Genomic DNA, 15,567 nt, shown 5'->3' with positions numbered 1-15,567 from the left:
CTTTCCAAATACGAGGTGTGAAATGCCTGACATTTGTTAAAATACTTCCAAGGGAAAAGAAAGGGAATAATTCAAAATAGGTTCATAAGCTTAAGTAAGTAAGTAGTTTATCTGCCCAGCCAATATACTTCATAGGATAACCAAGATTTAGTGATAGACAATAACTTGTCAATAAGGAGTGGGAAATTAATATAAAATAGAAAATGGGATCTGGACACCTAAATACAAAAGAAAAGTCGACTGCCAAACATATGGATACTTAGGGCCTGTTTCAGAGATGGACAGAATTGCAGAACCGCACACTAGTAGCTTTGCAATTCCGTCCATCCTAATGCAAATGCAGGAGGTGTCAGACATCTTCTTGCTGCATTACGAGCACCATTGGTTGCACTGCTTTCTCCTTTGGTCAGGCGGTGGGAGCTGAAGATTCCAGCAGCCTGACCAGCTGCTGGTTACTTCAGAGGTCAGGAATCTGCATCCGCCAGCGCACATACTGGTTTCGTCCCTCCCAGAAATTAGGGCGGCATGCCCCCATTTTTAGGAATGGTGACCAGCTGTGCCCCCGCTCCGCCCCCCAAACACCGTACCATGTAAATCATGCTCTGGTGGGGGTCGGGGGTCTGTGTGCATAATCGCAGGACCCGTTCTGCACATGTACAGAATGGGTCCATTGCAGGCACAGAACCGTAACCATTGGAGATGTACGTTCATCATCGGATGAACGTACATCTCTAAATCAGGCCCTTAGTGCAGAGCAATGGAAGGCTAGCTCCCGGAAGATTAATAGGTACAGTAAAGCATCTGATTAGGTCACTTTCATCTTATAGAAAGATGCCTTGCTATAACAATTTAACAACTCATGTAACCACGGAAATGAGGTCAGAGGCACTGTAGCAAAAAGAAGAACAATGTCTGCAAACTGACTTAATTTGTTGTATTCCCCACTGTCACACCTGGAAAACCCATAGCAGCAGGAATTAAAAGCACTGGATTTACTTGCTAAAACAAGACATAAGGGAGAGAGGGGCAACCACATCTTATACCAATAATGATGGGGAACACATCTGACCAGGGCTGGCACCACCATTAGGCTGCTTTAGGCCAACTGCCTATGGGCGCCGGCTACTGGAGGGTCCCACTCACCACCCTGTTGCATTAGTGACTGTGATGGCCCCTGTGTAAAGTTAGAGGGGTGGCCGTGGCACTTGTAAAGCCAAATGAGGCTACCGCTCTGTCAGTGACCTGACTGAGACAGTGTGTAGCAGAAGCTCTGTACACTGTCAGTGTCTCTTCATTTCCCGGCCCCCGCAGCCACAGCATCTGGCGGTTTCCTATTTTGTGTCAGTGTCAGCATCAACGCTGACGTAACCAGCCACCTGGTCACAGCTCTTGCTTTCAGAGGTAGACAGGATGTCACACTCATACAGCCAATGTAACCAATAGAACATCAAGGGACAGCAAAACAAGGCCCATCCCTGATGTCGAGAGAAAATCAATGAAAACAAATAACCCTACGGGCATTATCTGAGGTGTGTCCACACATGATCCCCATCTATATCCTATTCTTTTTATCCCTCTTTACTGTTGCTGATTTTATTTTGTTACATATGAACAATAACACAATACCCTCTGAGATTTTGTATACTGGAAAGTAATTATCCTACTTAATTATTTCTTTCCTACCACACATGTTTTTTTCATGGGGAGACCAGAAGCAGCAGGTGAGAAACATTACAAGAAAATGGGTAAGTACAGTATGTGGGAGAACTGGTAGAACACTACATACACACAACATACCAGGTCACATATTTCAGCAATACAGCTATATATAAATCTTACCCAATGTAACCTGAGAAGTTAGCACAATTTGGACAATAGAAATCTGCAGATCTGTATTACTTTAGAAGAAGCAGGTGAGATCGGCACACACGGTACAGGACAGACACAGCAAAATGTGAGTATATTGTGTTTACTTTATCTATATACTTCTTTAAGTACAATATTGTTGTGGTTTAATAGCGGATAAGCTGAAAAATCTATAATGAAACAGCTATGATATAAAAAAACATTTTGTTTGATTTTGTAGTAAAAACATTTTGTGTTCAAACACATTTCATGCAGACAAAAGACGGGATATTTATGTTCCTGATGAAGTCCCTATGTATTTTTATTTTTTAATACTGGTGAATTCCTCATGTCCACCACACCAACAGTCATATATGGTCATTTCTAACAATACTGTACCTTCCTATTCTTTTGAAGTTCTTTGAACCCACTTTACTGCTGTAGTTTTTTTCTTTTGGTACATATGAACTAGGGATTGCAGGCTCAGATTAGTTTGGTTTTGCACGCCAGGTTAGGATTTTTTCCCTCCAAAAAATGGGACTCAGAAAGAGACAAAACGTCATCTTTCATGGACAAGCATCATCATTCCTGGACTTTTGCCCAGGAATGATGATGTTTGTCCATGAAAGATTACGTTTTGCCTCTTTCTGAGTCCCGGGAGCTCCAGCTGGCACATGTGTCCTCCTGGCTATCACCACCCTCCAGAGCCGGCCCTAAGCATAGGCATAATAAGCAAATGCCTAGGGGCGACTGGAATGCCTAGGGGCATTCTAGGGCTCTGCCGCGGCCCCCTGCTGCTGACACAATCGGAGTTCAGCTCCCATCGGTCAGCGCCCCTTCCCTGCTGCTGACGCTGCTGCTGCGATCGGAGCTCAGCTCTGATCAGACAGTGCAACAATTAGGTGAGCCGCCCAAGTCAGAATGAGTTTCTGGACAGCTGTGCAGCGCTGCATAATTTAAATAAAGAAGGTGGCAGCAAGCCAGGTTAGTAAGTCCTTTAGCTTTATTAGCTATCTTTAGCTGGCAGAGGGACATACGTTGGGGTGGGCACCATGTATGTATGTATGTATGCATATGTATGTATGTATGTATATAAATAGAGAAAAAAAAGTGGGGCAGTCACCAGGCTTTAAAAGAAGGTAACTGTATCCTGCCAGGTGGTGGTTATTACCTTATATATGTACATGCTGTGTCTCTTGAAGAAGGTCACACACTGTGGGCCTGATTCAGAGTTGGGAATAGAGAGATATCTCTCTCAACTGATCATCTTGGTGAAACCATGTTGCACTACAGGTGGGGCAGATGGAAAATGTGCAGAGATTTAAATTTGGGAGGGAGGTGTCCAAACTGACATCTAAATTGTAGAGAAATAATAAGCTGTGCAGTATTTGTCGGCTACATGTAAAAGCAGCCAGTATTTACCCTACATGCAATATTTTTTTTTATGTATTTACACCCCTTGCATGGTTTGTCCAGGTACACAGATAAGTGCTATTTCTCTCTTCCCAACTCTGAATCAGCATGTATTGGTCGGTTTAGCGGAGTGCCAGTCTGTAATCTCATGGGTGCCCTCTACAGATTGTAAGTTTATGAGCAGGGCCCTCTTACCCTTATGTATGTGTTTTACGTATGTCATGTATGTATGCCTTTTACAACCCGGTAAAATGTTAATTCAAATTGTAAAGCGCAATGGAATTTACTGCGCTATATAAGAAACTGTTAATAAATAAATAAATAAATAAGTAAGGAATTTTAAACAAATTCCTATACCGAGCTGTACAGCCCCCTCAGGAAAAAAACAGACGTCACTCGTCAGTAGTTGTAAAAAAAGTTATATACAGTATTGTCACAAATCACACAGGTGCTGTTGATGTTTCAAGACCCACTGGTTATTTCATCAGGACATGTTCTGATGAAAAGACAGATGGGTCTTAAAACGACAGCACCTACTGAGGAGCGCCATCTGTTTTTTTTCCTGAGGGGCTGTTCGTCTCGGTATGGGAAGTTGTTAGGGGGCACCAGTCAAAATTTTGCCTAGGGCACCGAATGGGCTTGGTCGGCTCTGCCGCCCTCCACAGGGTAGAGATGGCAGTTTCACCCAGCTGAGTGAGCTGAGACACCAGTAACCACTACGAACCCCGTAGACAGCCGCAGCAATATTTGGACGGCTCTGAGATTTATATTTACATGCTGCAATGGTAAGCAGTTTTGCATTGTCCAGCTAATACTAATGGTAGCGTTTTTTCCAAAAGAACGTATGTGATCACTGCAATTACTATCTATTGGAGACATTATTGCCATTTGAACTAATTAAACTTATTCAATTCTCTCCTAACCAAAGTGGACTTTTCATCTATCCACTTCTGCTACATTACTGGAAATTTTGTGACACCTTCCACAGGACACTGGTACTTTTTTCTAATACATTGGATCAAAACAAAGGGGCCTGTCTACAAAATATTGTTTTGATACTCTTTATTGATATATATATATATATATAACACAAATATCATAATTTTTATCAGGCTTTAATGACTATGCTGGGACCCGTGCACTAGTGTCATTCTTATTAAGATTAGGGGTGTGCACCGGCCACTATTCGTGTTTTGTGTTTTGGTTTTGGATCTGGATCTTTCTTCATGTTTTGGATCTGGATTTGTTTTGCCAAAACCACCCTTCCGTGTTTTGAGTTCTGGGTTTTATGTTTTGGATCTGTATTTTAAAAGCATAAAAACAGCTAAAATCACAGAATTTGTGGGTTTTTCTGCTCCTATGCTATTATTAACCTCAAGAACATTAATTTCCACTCATTTCCATTCTATTCAGAACACCTCACACCTCACAATATTGTTTTTTAGTGCAAAAGGTTGCACCGAGGTAGCTGGATGACTATGCAAAGCGACACGAGTGGGGCACACAAACACGTGGCCCATCTAGGAGTGACACTGCAGTGGCAGACAGGATGGCAGTTTGAAAAACTAGGCCTCAAATAGTACATAATGCAAAGAAAAAAAGAGGTGCAAAGTGGAATTGTCCTTGTGCCCTTCCACCCACCATTATGTTGTATAAACAGGACATGCACTCTTTAACAAACCAATCATTTCAGCGCCAGGGTCTGCCACACGACTGTGGCTGAAATGATTGGTTCGTTTGGGCCCCCACAAAACAAGCTGGCAATTAATCTGTCCCTGCACAAACTGGCTCTACAGAGGCAAGATGTCGTCGTCATCCTCCTCATCCACCGATCCCTCACCCTCTTCAGTGTTGCGTACATCCTCATCCTCACAGAGTATTAATTCGTCCCCACTGGAATCCACCACCACAGGTCCCTCTGTACCTTCTTGAGGCTGGTCTCCCTGGAAGAGTTGATAATTCATTTTTATGAACATCATCTTCTCCATATTTTGTGGAAGCAACCTCCTATGCCTTTCGCTGACAAGGTTCCCGGCTGCACTAAACACTCTTTCGGAGTACACACTGGAGGGGGGGGCAACTTAGGTAAAATAGAGCCAGTTTGTACAGGGGCCTCCAAATTGCCTCTTTTTCCTGCCAGTACAGGTACGGACTGTCTGACATGCCTACTTGGATGCTGTCACCGATGTAATCCTCCACCATTCTGTCAATGGTAACAGTATCATATGCAGTGACAGTAGGCATGTCAGAAATTGTCGCCAGGTCCGTCAGTCCGGACCAGATGTCCAAACTTGGTCCTGCCTGCCCTGCATCACAACCAGCGGGTTGCTTAGGATACCTAAGTTGTTTCCTGGCAGCCCCAGTTGTGGGAGAAAATGAAGAAGGAGCTGTTGACATGTCACGTTCTGCTTCAACTGACAGTGTTTTCACCAGCAGGTCTTGGCACCTCTGCAGGCTTGTGTCGGCCGGAAAGAGAGACACCACCTAGGCTTTTAACCTAGGATTGAGCACGGTGGCCAAAATGTAGTGGTCTGATTTCAACAGATTGACAACCCTGGAATCCTGGCAAAGTGAATGAAGGGCTTCATCCACAAGTCCCACATGCCAAGCGAAATCACTCCGTCTTAGCTCTTCCTTCACTTTCTCCAGATGCTTCTGCAAAAGGCTGATCAGGGGAATGAACTGACTCAAGCTGGCAGTGTCTTAACTGACTTCACGTTTGGCAAGTTTGAAGGGCTGGAGAACCTTGCACTACACGGAAATCATTCTCCACTTCGCTTGAAATTTTTCGGGCCACCCACAGGGCCTCCTGCACGCCCCGGTCATATTTCAGAAAATTATGCACCGCCAAATTTATTGTGTGAGCAAAATATGGGATGTGCTGGAATTTGCCCAGATGTAATGCCCGCACAATATTTGTGGCATTGTCAGATATCACAAATCCCCAGGAGACACTAAGTGGGGGTAAGCCACTTGGCGATTATTTCCCTCAGATTTTCTAAGAGGTTGTTGGCGGTGTGCCTCTTATTGACACCGGTGATACACATTGTAGCCTACCTTGGAACGAGCTGTCGTTTCTGAGATGCTGCTACTGGTGAAGCTGCTATAGTTGCTGCGTAAGGTGATACATCTACCCAGTGGGCTGTCACAGTCATATAGTCCTTAGTCTGCCCTGTTCCACTTGTCCACGTGTCCATGGTTAAGTGCACATTGGGTACAACTGCATTTTTTAGGACACTGAGGACACTTTTTCTGATGTTTCTGTACAGTCTCAGTATCGCCTGCCTAGTGAAGTGGAATCTAGATGGAATTTGGAATTGGGGACACAATACCTCCATCAATTGTCTAAATCCCACTGCACTTATGGCGGATACCGGACACACGACTAACACCAACATAGCAGTCAAGGCCTCAGTTATCCATTCTGCTTCAGGATGACTGCTGTCGTACTTTATCCTCCTCGCTAAGGACTGTTGGAGGGTCAATTGTTTAGTAAAAGTAGTGGTGTTCCAACTTCCTCTCTGGGATGATGAACGACTCCCAGCAACAACAGCAGCAGCGGCAGCAGTAGGCGTAGCAATGCAGGATCCTTCACAGGAATCCCGGATAGGAGAGTCAGTCATGCCAGTGACATGGCCTGCAGGACTACTTCCGATCCTGACTAAGGAGGAAATTGATGAGGAGGGAGTTGATGGTGTGGTTTGCAGGCGCTTGGATACAACAGGACAACGGGATTTAGGTGTCCCTGGACTGCTTACGGTCTTAGCCAAAGTTTCTGAACTTGACAGTAACATTTTATGAACGAGCTGCAGGTGACGTATAAGGGAGGATGCTCCTAGGTGGTTAAGGTCCCTACCCCTACTTATTTCACCTTTACATATGGTACATATGGCAAGACAGTTGTTGTCTGGATTTGGATAGAAATATTGCCAGACCAAAGAGATGGAATGTTTGGTCTTCTGCTCAGGCATGACGGTGATGGGCTTTTTCATCCCACGGACAACAACTGTCTCCCCTGGTGCCTGATTTAAACAAACCACATAACCATCAGAATCCTCCTCGCCAACTTCTTCCTCAGCGCCAGCTACACCAATATCCTCATCCTGTTGTACTTCAACAGTGACATCTTCATTTGCATATCAGCAAGTGGACTGTGGGTGCTCCTTCCAGCACTTGCAGATGGCGTGCAAATGGTGGAAAGAGCCACCTCTTCCCGTCCAGTGCTGGGAAGGTCAGGCATCGCAACCGCCACCACACTTGGAACCTCTTTCAGAGTCAGTTGTTGCGGCCGCACGGTCGTCCGGGACAAGGGGCCGGATATGCAAATGATGCACTTGCAAGTTGCGTCCTTAAGATTGGATCGGTAGCTGGCCGACCAACGGGAGAAAGCGGCCGGAAGCCAAAAAAATACACCCCTTTCTCGTACGCATTACACGTCATCTCCGGGCATATAAGGATTAATCGAGACCATCGGGAACCATCGGAACTGGTCGTAGAGCTTAAGGTTGACCATACCCTCTCTTAAGCTCTACGATCATGTCAGTGTTAAAACCTCCCATGTCACGTGTGCTATGACACTACTTTGTTAATTATGCACTCCCATAAAACGCTGTTCGCATAATTAGGCACGCCTGCGTTCGGATCTCCACTCCCCCGTTTTCAAGAACCTTCCCCTGTTACCACTCATTCTGTCACTCAAACTACCGACCTGGCAGTGTTCAAGGAGAGAGAAATTTCTGATCATAGCAGCTAGTTTGCACACGCGCATTGCAAACTTTACGCATGCACAGTTTAACGAACATCAGTGGCGTACGACCGTGCAGCCGCTACGACTGACTCTGAATGAGGTCCTTGGACTCTCCTTGGGGAATTGTGATATCTTCATAGAACGCACAGTTCTTCACTGTGCTTTTGCCAGCTTAACTTGTTTGATTTTTGTAGTGGGAGGAGGGCTTCCATCGTCATGTGAAGCTGAACCATTAGTCATGAACATAGGGAAAGACCTTAGCTGTTCCTTGCCACTCCATGTCGTAAATGGCATATTGGCAAGTTTACGTTTCTCCTCAGAAGATTTAAATGTTTTTTTAAGGTCATTTTCCTGAACTTTGTCATTTGGGATTTTATATGCCCTCTACTATGACATTGGGCATTGACCTTGGCATTTTATTGTCTATTTCATGACTAGTGGCAGCAGCTTCAGCACTAGGAGGAAGTGGTTCTTGATCTTTCCCTATTTTATTTTTATCGGACAAATGTTTGTACTCCATTTATGTTATATTGATATATACGTGCGGCTAAGGTGCACACAAACACAGAAAAGAAGAATTAAAAAATGTTTTTGGAGTGCACTTTGGGGGTTACACCACCCTTTAACAGACTTATGACACAGGCGCACGCTTGGCGCTGCTCCTTTGTTGATGTATGTGCGGCTACAGTGCACACAATTCACAACACAGAAAAGAAGAATTTTTTTTTTAAATGCACTTTGGTGGTTACACCACCCTTTAACAGACGAGCTAGTCGGCCCTTTACTTATGACACAGGCGAACGCTTGGTGCTGCTCCTTTGTTGATGCACGTGCGGCTACAGCGCATGCATTTCACACACAAACACAGAAAAAAAAGAATTGTTTATTTTTTGTGGAGCGCACTTTGGCGGTTACACCACCCTTTAACAGACTTATGACACAGGCGCACGCTTGGCGCTGCTCCTTTGTTGATACACGTGCAGCTACAGTGCACACAATTCACAATACAGAAAAGTAGAATTTAAAATTTTTGTTGGAGTGCACTTTGGGGGTTACACCACCCTTTAACAGATTTATGACACAGGCGCACCCATGGCGTTGCTCCTTTGTTGATGCACATGCAGCTACAACGCACACAATTCACAACACAGAAAAGAAGGATTTTAAATTTTTGTTGGAGTGCACTTTGGGGGTTACACCACCCTTTAATGGACTTATGACACAGGCACACCCATGGCGTTGCTCCTTTGTTGATGCACATGCAGCTACAGCACACACAATTCACAACACAGAAAAGAAGGATTTTTTATTTTTTTTGAAGTGCACGTTGGGGGTTACACCACCCTTTAAGAGATGAGCCAGCCAGCCCTTTACTTATGACACAGGTGCACGCTTGGCGCTGCTCCTTTGTTGATGCACGTGCATCTACAGTCTACACAATTCACAAACACAGAAATAAATGTTTTTTTTGCACTTGGTGGGAGCACCCCTGATGGACAGATCACCCCCTGGACAACACTACAGCACCCCTTTAGGACTACAGCCTTTATGGGACACTGCACAACACAGCCCAGCCAACCCCTATAGACTTTTGGAGTGGACACAGCCCCTATGGACAACTGACTGCACAACACAGCCCAGCCAGCCCCTATTGACAACAGCAGCACAACACAATCCAGCCAGCCCCTATGGACAACAGCAGCACAACACAGCCCAGCCAGACCCTATGGACTTTGGAGGAGTGGACACAGCACCTATGGATAACAGCAGCACAGCACAACACAGCCCAGCCAGCCCTAACTCCAACCCTCCCTCTTCACTGTCCACAGCCAGAATGAGAAATGGCGCTGACACGGGGACGTTTCATAGAATCTAAAACCCGCGAGATCCGGAAGGCGGGAAGATGACGTTTTGCCTCGATTTCAGTTCTGAGTCAGGCGGGAAAATCCGAACCGGACTTGGTTCCCGACTCGGATCGGGGGGGCTCGGGGGGGTTCGGATTTCAGAAATCCTAACCCGCTCATCCCTAATTAAGATATGTTTTAATATATTGTATTTTTCATACATTGCATTTGTATGTGTATATATATATTTTATTATGATATGCCTAGCGCAGTTCATTTAAATAGTTTTTTACATATTGATTTGTTGTGGAAATGCAAAGTTCCTCTTGAACAGCTGCTGGACTGATTCTAATGAATTAAGTTGACTCTTCTGTCAGTAATCAATGCCTACTGGTTTATTTATTTATTTGTGCGAATTTCTGTAATTATATTAAACTGCCATCCTGTCTGCCACTGCTGTGCTACCAGGGGCATTTCTAGAGAGGAGGGGGCCCAGGTGCAGTCTCCGTCATGGGCCCCCTCCTCTCTGTTCGGCAGCCGGCTCACGGGCCGACTCCTCTCTCTTCAGCAGCCGGAAGTGCACTGATATGTGCGCGGCCAGCGCCGGAGTTATAGACTCTGGGCACTAGAGTGTGCCCAGAGTCTATAGCGAATGCGCAGGTCACCGGGAAAATAGCCGCGGCGGCCATTTTCCCTGTACTGCACATGCAGAAATGATGGGTAAATGGCTGCTACAGCCATTTTCCAGATGTTTTTACAGCGCCAAACCCCCGCGCCAACATGGGACTCCGGAGAGGTAAGTATATTATGGGTGCATCGTGTGTGGTGCGGGGCCCCCCTGGACCCAGGGGCCCGTGTGCCTCGCATACCCTGCACCCATTATAGATACGCCCCTGTGTGCTACTATGTTTCCTACATGTGCTGTAACCTGCACTGTGTTTGTGCTGCTGCTCTGTCTCTTAGTTTAGCCAGTCAGCTCACTGCAGGCTTTGGCCAATATGGGTGAAAACAATATTATGATTTGTGAGGTAGTCAAAACTTGATTGGAAATTGATGCTATTGAGGTTAATAATACTGGATAAACAAAAACACACCAAAATTAAAAGATTTTTAGCTGTTTTTATATATTTTTAAAGAAATCCAGATCCAAAATTAAAACACTTGAGGGTGTTTTTGGCAAAACCATAATGAAAACATTTGAGGGTAATATTGGCAAAAGCAAAATACAGGGATCTGTGCACACATCTCTCATAGAAACAGGTTTTATTAAGCTCTAGCACAAGGGTCTGAGGTTTATTGATTCCTACCTATCTATACACTCTAAAATTGTCGCTATTTAGCATTATGAGTCGCACAAGAAGTAATTGCTTTCAGACTTTGATTGTGGTTCCAAAGCACAAAAAAATATTATTATACATATAAGCAGCTAGTTACATGCTGTGATCTAAATTACAATTAGCGCAAACAAATTATACAGTCACAAGGTACAGTCCTTACAAAAGAACATGCTCTGGATCCAGATCCCGACATCAAAGATGAAACCTCCGTCAACAGCAAAGCAAGATGACTAGCATCTAGTTTCAGAGAGCCTACATATAAACTCTTACAGAGATAGGCAATACAATAGAACAGGTTGGCATGATTCCATTGGTTCTTCTTCCTGGGTCTTCTGTTACAGTACAGTTCATAGGTCATTTGTATGGTCACAGTCCAGCCTCCAACAGCTCTTTGTGTCCATTTTCCCACTGCATAACAAATCTAAACTGGATGCATTACAGGATACATTCAATGCCTAACTCTCTATGATCCATAACTTGCAGACACATGTTGCGATTTCTTCCCCAATGGAACCAGAAATTTGCAAAGACACAGTGGTTTAGAATGACACCAAACATGGTCTGCTTATCTTGCACTAAACCTTAGATATCAAATAATATGTATTTTACAACATTACTGATAATGCATAAAACCTTAAATATTAACCTTAATGTTAAGGAACCTTTTTATGTAAGTGTGCAGAGTGTAAGAATTGGGGCATTGAGAAAAGGTGCTAGTTAGCGTTGTGCGACTACGTGTTTTGTGGAGTGCACTGTGGTACGTGTTTTGCAGGGTTGATCATATTATATGTTTTAGTATCTGTCTGTATTTATATAATGAGAACTTTTAACATCTTTTCATTGCGTGGGAGATTCGCTAAAAATGGCACTGGGCGGCCAGTTGCAAAATGGCATCTTGTTGCCATTCGCAAAATGGAGTCATGCAGATTTAATTTTTAAACAGATTCTGTCTCAACCAATTATCCAGCTTCGACAGGTTCAACATCTTAGAAATATAATTGTACTTTATTTTTATATTATATTTTTAATGAATCAAATAATGAATCTATAATCAAATACGTTTTTAAAATGTAAAGTATTCAATACTTTTTTAAATAAATTTTTTCATGTTCGTTCCTTTACATTATGTGTGTTAGGAGCAATCATGAAAGTAAGCATTGTTGCAGGGCTTAGACCTAGGTCTTTTGGGAATATATAATATACGAATAACTGTATAATACCATTATTATATTACTTTTTGTAAGTTTGCTCCTAACTGTAAATAATACCATACATATGAGCTATATTCTATACAGTAACTACATAAATGACAACGCATAGAGCTAATTTTTATATTGTATTTACAATATCATATGTACAAAAGCGGTAAAAAAGTTTTAGAACACCTCCATTTTATCAGTTATTAAGCATTACAAGTATATATGTGCGGGCCCAGGTTTCTGGAAACTGAGCACACCCAAACATTCTTAATCCGAGTGAATCTCAGCGACGGCTCAGGTTTTCCCACCTTGCTCGGATTCCAAATTGAGGCAAAACATCATCATCCTGGTGTCGGATTCTTACGGGTTTTGCATTCTATATAAGTCCTTTTCGCTGTGATTCAGGTATCATTTCACACTGACTCCAGTCTGTATGCTCATCTGTCTTCTAACGTGCCCAGTGGTTGCTGTGCTGTTTCCATCCTCTCCACCTCCAGTGGCGGCTACTGCTGTGCTGTGTCCACTCCAGTCACTGTGTCCAGTGGATGATGCTGTGTTCATCCACTTCCTGTGTCCATTGGCTGCTGTGTTGTGCCTATCCTCTCCACTTCCAGTGGCTGCTGCTGTGCTGTGTCCATCCACTCCAGTGGCTGCTGTGCTGTTTCCATCCTCTCCACCTTCAGTGGCGGCTGCTGCTGTGCTGGGTCAACTCCAGTCCCTGTGTCCAGTGGATGCTGCTGTGTTCATCCTCTCCACTTCCAGTGGCGGCTGCTGCTGTGCTGTGTCCACTGCAGTCCCTGTGTCCAGTGGACGCTGCTGTGTTCATTCACTCACTGTGTGCATTGGCTGCTGTGTTGTGCCTATCCTCTCCACTTCCAGTGGCTGCTGCTGTGCTGTGTCCATCCACTCCCTGTGTCCCATGGCTGCTGCTGTGTCCATCCACTCCTTTTGTTCAGTGGCTGCTGTGCTGTGTCCATCCTCTCCACCTCCAGTGGCTGCTTCTGTGCTGTGTCAAGCCACTCCCTGTATCCAGTGGCTGCTGCTGTGTCTAACCACTCCCTATGTCCAGTGGCTGCTGCTATTTTTATCCACTCCCTGTGTCCAGTGTCTGCTGTGCTGTGACCATCCACTCCACCTCCAGTAGCTGCTGCTGTGTTGTGCCCACTCCAGTCCCCTTAGTGTTAATATTGGCTGAGCTAGTTTTACAGTACAGGCAGATAGCAAATCATTGTTTATTTTTTTTATAGTGCAGGAATTATTATTACTATTAATTATTATGACTCCACAGGACATACACCACTGTGATATAAGCAGTGTGACTCTGCAGTTATCATTTGCAGAAAAATGTAAAATATGAATAACAATTTTTTTTCTTGTTTATACAACCTGTGTGCACTGTCCCCTAGTGCCTTTGTAAACCTACATATAAAAGTGCTGTGTCTCTCCATGCAGTGTCAGCTGAGCTGCGAATTAAAGTATAAAAAAAATATTTTCTTCTATTGTTTGTACTAAGTTTGTGCACTGTCCCCCAGTGCATTTGTTCATGTACATATAAGTGCTGTGGCTGCACATAGTGTGAGCTGATTTATGAATTAAGAAACAGTAGAAAAAAATTCTATTGTTTGTGCCACGTCTGTGCTCTCTCCCCAGTGCATTTTTTATTCCATTTACACATAAATACTGTAACTACATGCAGTGTCAGCTGAGCAGTTAATAAAAAAAAGTCTATGCATTCATCAATATGGACACTGATTGCTTGAGAGAAGAGCAGAATCAGCAACCAAATACTAGGTCTGCAGATGCTGTCACCAGTCATCATGACAAATCCAATACTAGTCCTTCAACGTCATCTACTAAAGCATTAGGGCATCTGAATTTAAAAAAACAATAGTTTGCAGTGGTAAAGGAAAAACACTTCTAATAAATAGCAAGTTAATTGCAGAAAAGCATAAAATTGCCAACATGCCATTCATCACATGCAGTGGCAAGGAAAGGCTCAGTCCTTGGCCTTTATTTATGAGTGGTGGTTCTGCAACTGCTGTTAGTGAGGCATCTTCTTCTGTCTCTCATAATGATGCAAGAGGTGTAAAAAAATTAAAACCAGAAAATCAGTGGTGAAAAACCACTAAGCCAGTAGAACTAACTGTGTGTTCAGAACAACAGAAATCCCTGAGGAGAATCTAAGTACTGTATGTCCGTGAGTGCTATGTGTAAGCTTAAACTATCTGTCCTTCCTCCATTTCTGCACCCTCTGTTAATTGAGGATGAGCAGCACATTCAAGAAGTTGCTGACATAGACATTGAGGATGCTACAGTAGAAGTGCAGCAGGATAAAGGGCATATTTGTGTAGCTGATCTAGGCACTAATGAGGATGTTGATGATGTGGATGTTAATGATGAATATGTTCTGCGTGTAAGTGAGGCACCAGTGGAAGCAGTTCTTGCCTGTGATAAGAAGAATGCCATTGTGAGGCCTGGGAATCAGATTAAAAAGTCCACTTCTTATGTGTGGAATTTTTTTTACCCAAATTCAGACAACAATTGTCTTGCCATCTATAGCACTTGTAAAGACATAGTAAGTAGAGCTAGGGATTTAAACCATCTTGAAACCTTCTTCCTGTTATATCATTTGCAGCGCGTGCATGAAAAGTTTTTTCAAAATCATAAAATTATACTAAAAAAGTAACAACAAGCAATCCAAAGTCAGCTAGCTCCCTTCTCTCTGTTAGAGATCCAAGTACCTGCAATCTTCACTACTAACACTACCATCATCAATATCCTTAATCATGATTGGAAATAGTCCTGAATCCAACTTTAAAGGCTAAGTGAGTCTTCCCTTATCCAGGATTCCTCAGAATAATCCTTGAGCTCTAGGCCTGCTGCTGATGCTGGGGGTGGATCTTCATCCCAGAAGGGGATGTTTAAAAAAACAAATGATTGTAAAACAATCCTTTGCTAGAGGGAGCAAGTATGACTGCTGTCATCCAGTTGCACAGCGGATAATGGATATCATAACAGCTCTGCTGGTATTAGATGTGCATCCAATATCCACCATTAATGCAGTGGGTTTCAGAAAGTTCATTAAGGTCCTGTGTCCCCACTGCCAAATCTCATCTAAATTCCACTTCACTAGAAAGAATTTCCCCAGCTGTACATGGACGTTAAAAGAAACTTAATTAATG

General features: G+C 43.6%; 1 protein-coding gene across 2 annotated transcripts in view; it reads left to right on the top strand.

Moving 5' to 3' along the window:
- Window positions 1-1,877: 1,877 nt before the first annotated feature.
- LOC148522933 (membrane-spanning 4-domains subfamily A member 4A-like) overlaps window positions 1,878-15,567 on the top strand; it is a 113,646-nt gene continuing 99,956 nt past the window's right edge. For both annotated transcript variants that reach the window (XM_088473520.1, XM_088473521.1), the window contains exon 1: window positions 1,878-1,954. The gene's annotated coding sequence lies outside the window, so the exon portion shown is untranslated. The remainder of the gene's footprint in view (window positions 1,955-15,567) is intronic.

The sequence above is a fragment of the Taudactylus pleione genome, unplaced genomic scaffold, assembly GCF_031769625.1.
Source record: "Taudactylus pleione unplaced genomic scaffold, aTauple2 ptg000136l, whole genome shotgun sequence".
NCBI classification, from domain to species: Eukaryota; Metazoa; Chordata; class Amphibia; order Anura; family Myobatrachidae; genus Taudactylus; species Taudactylus pleione.
The sequence above is the reverse complement of the archived record's forward strand: the minus strand, read 5'-3'. Positions and strand labels throughout refer to the sequence as shown.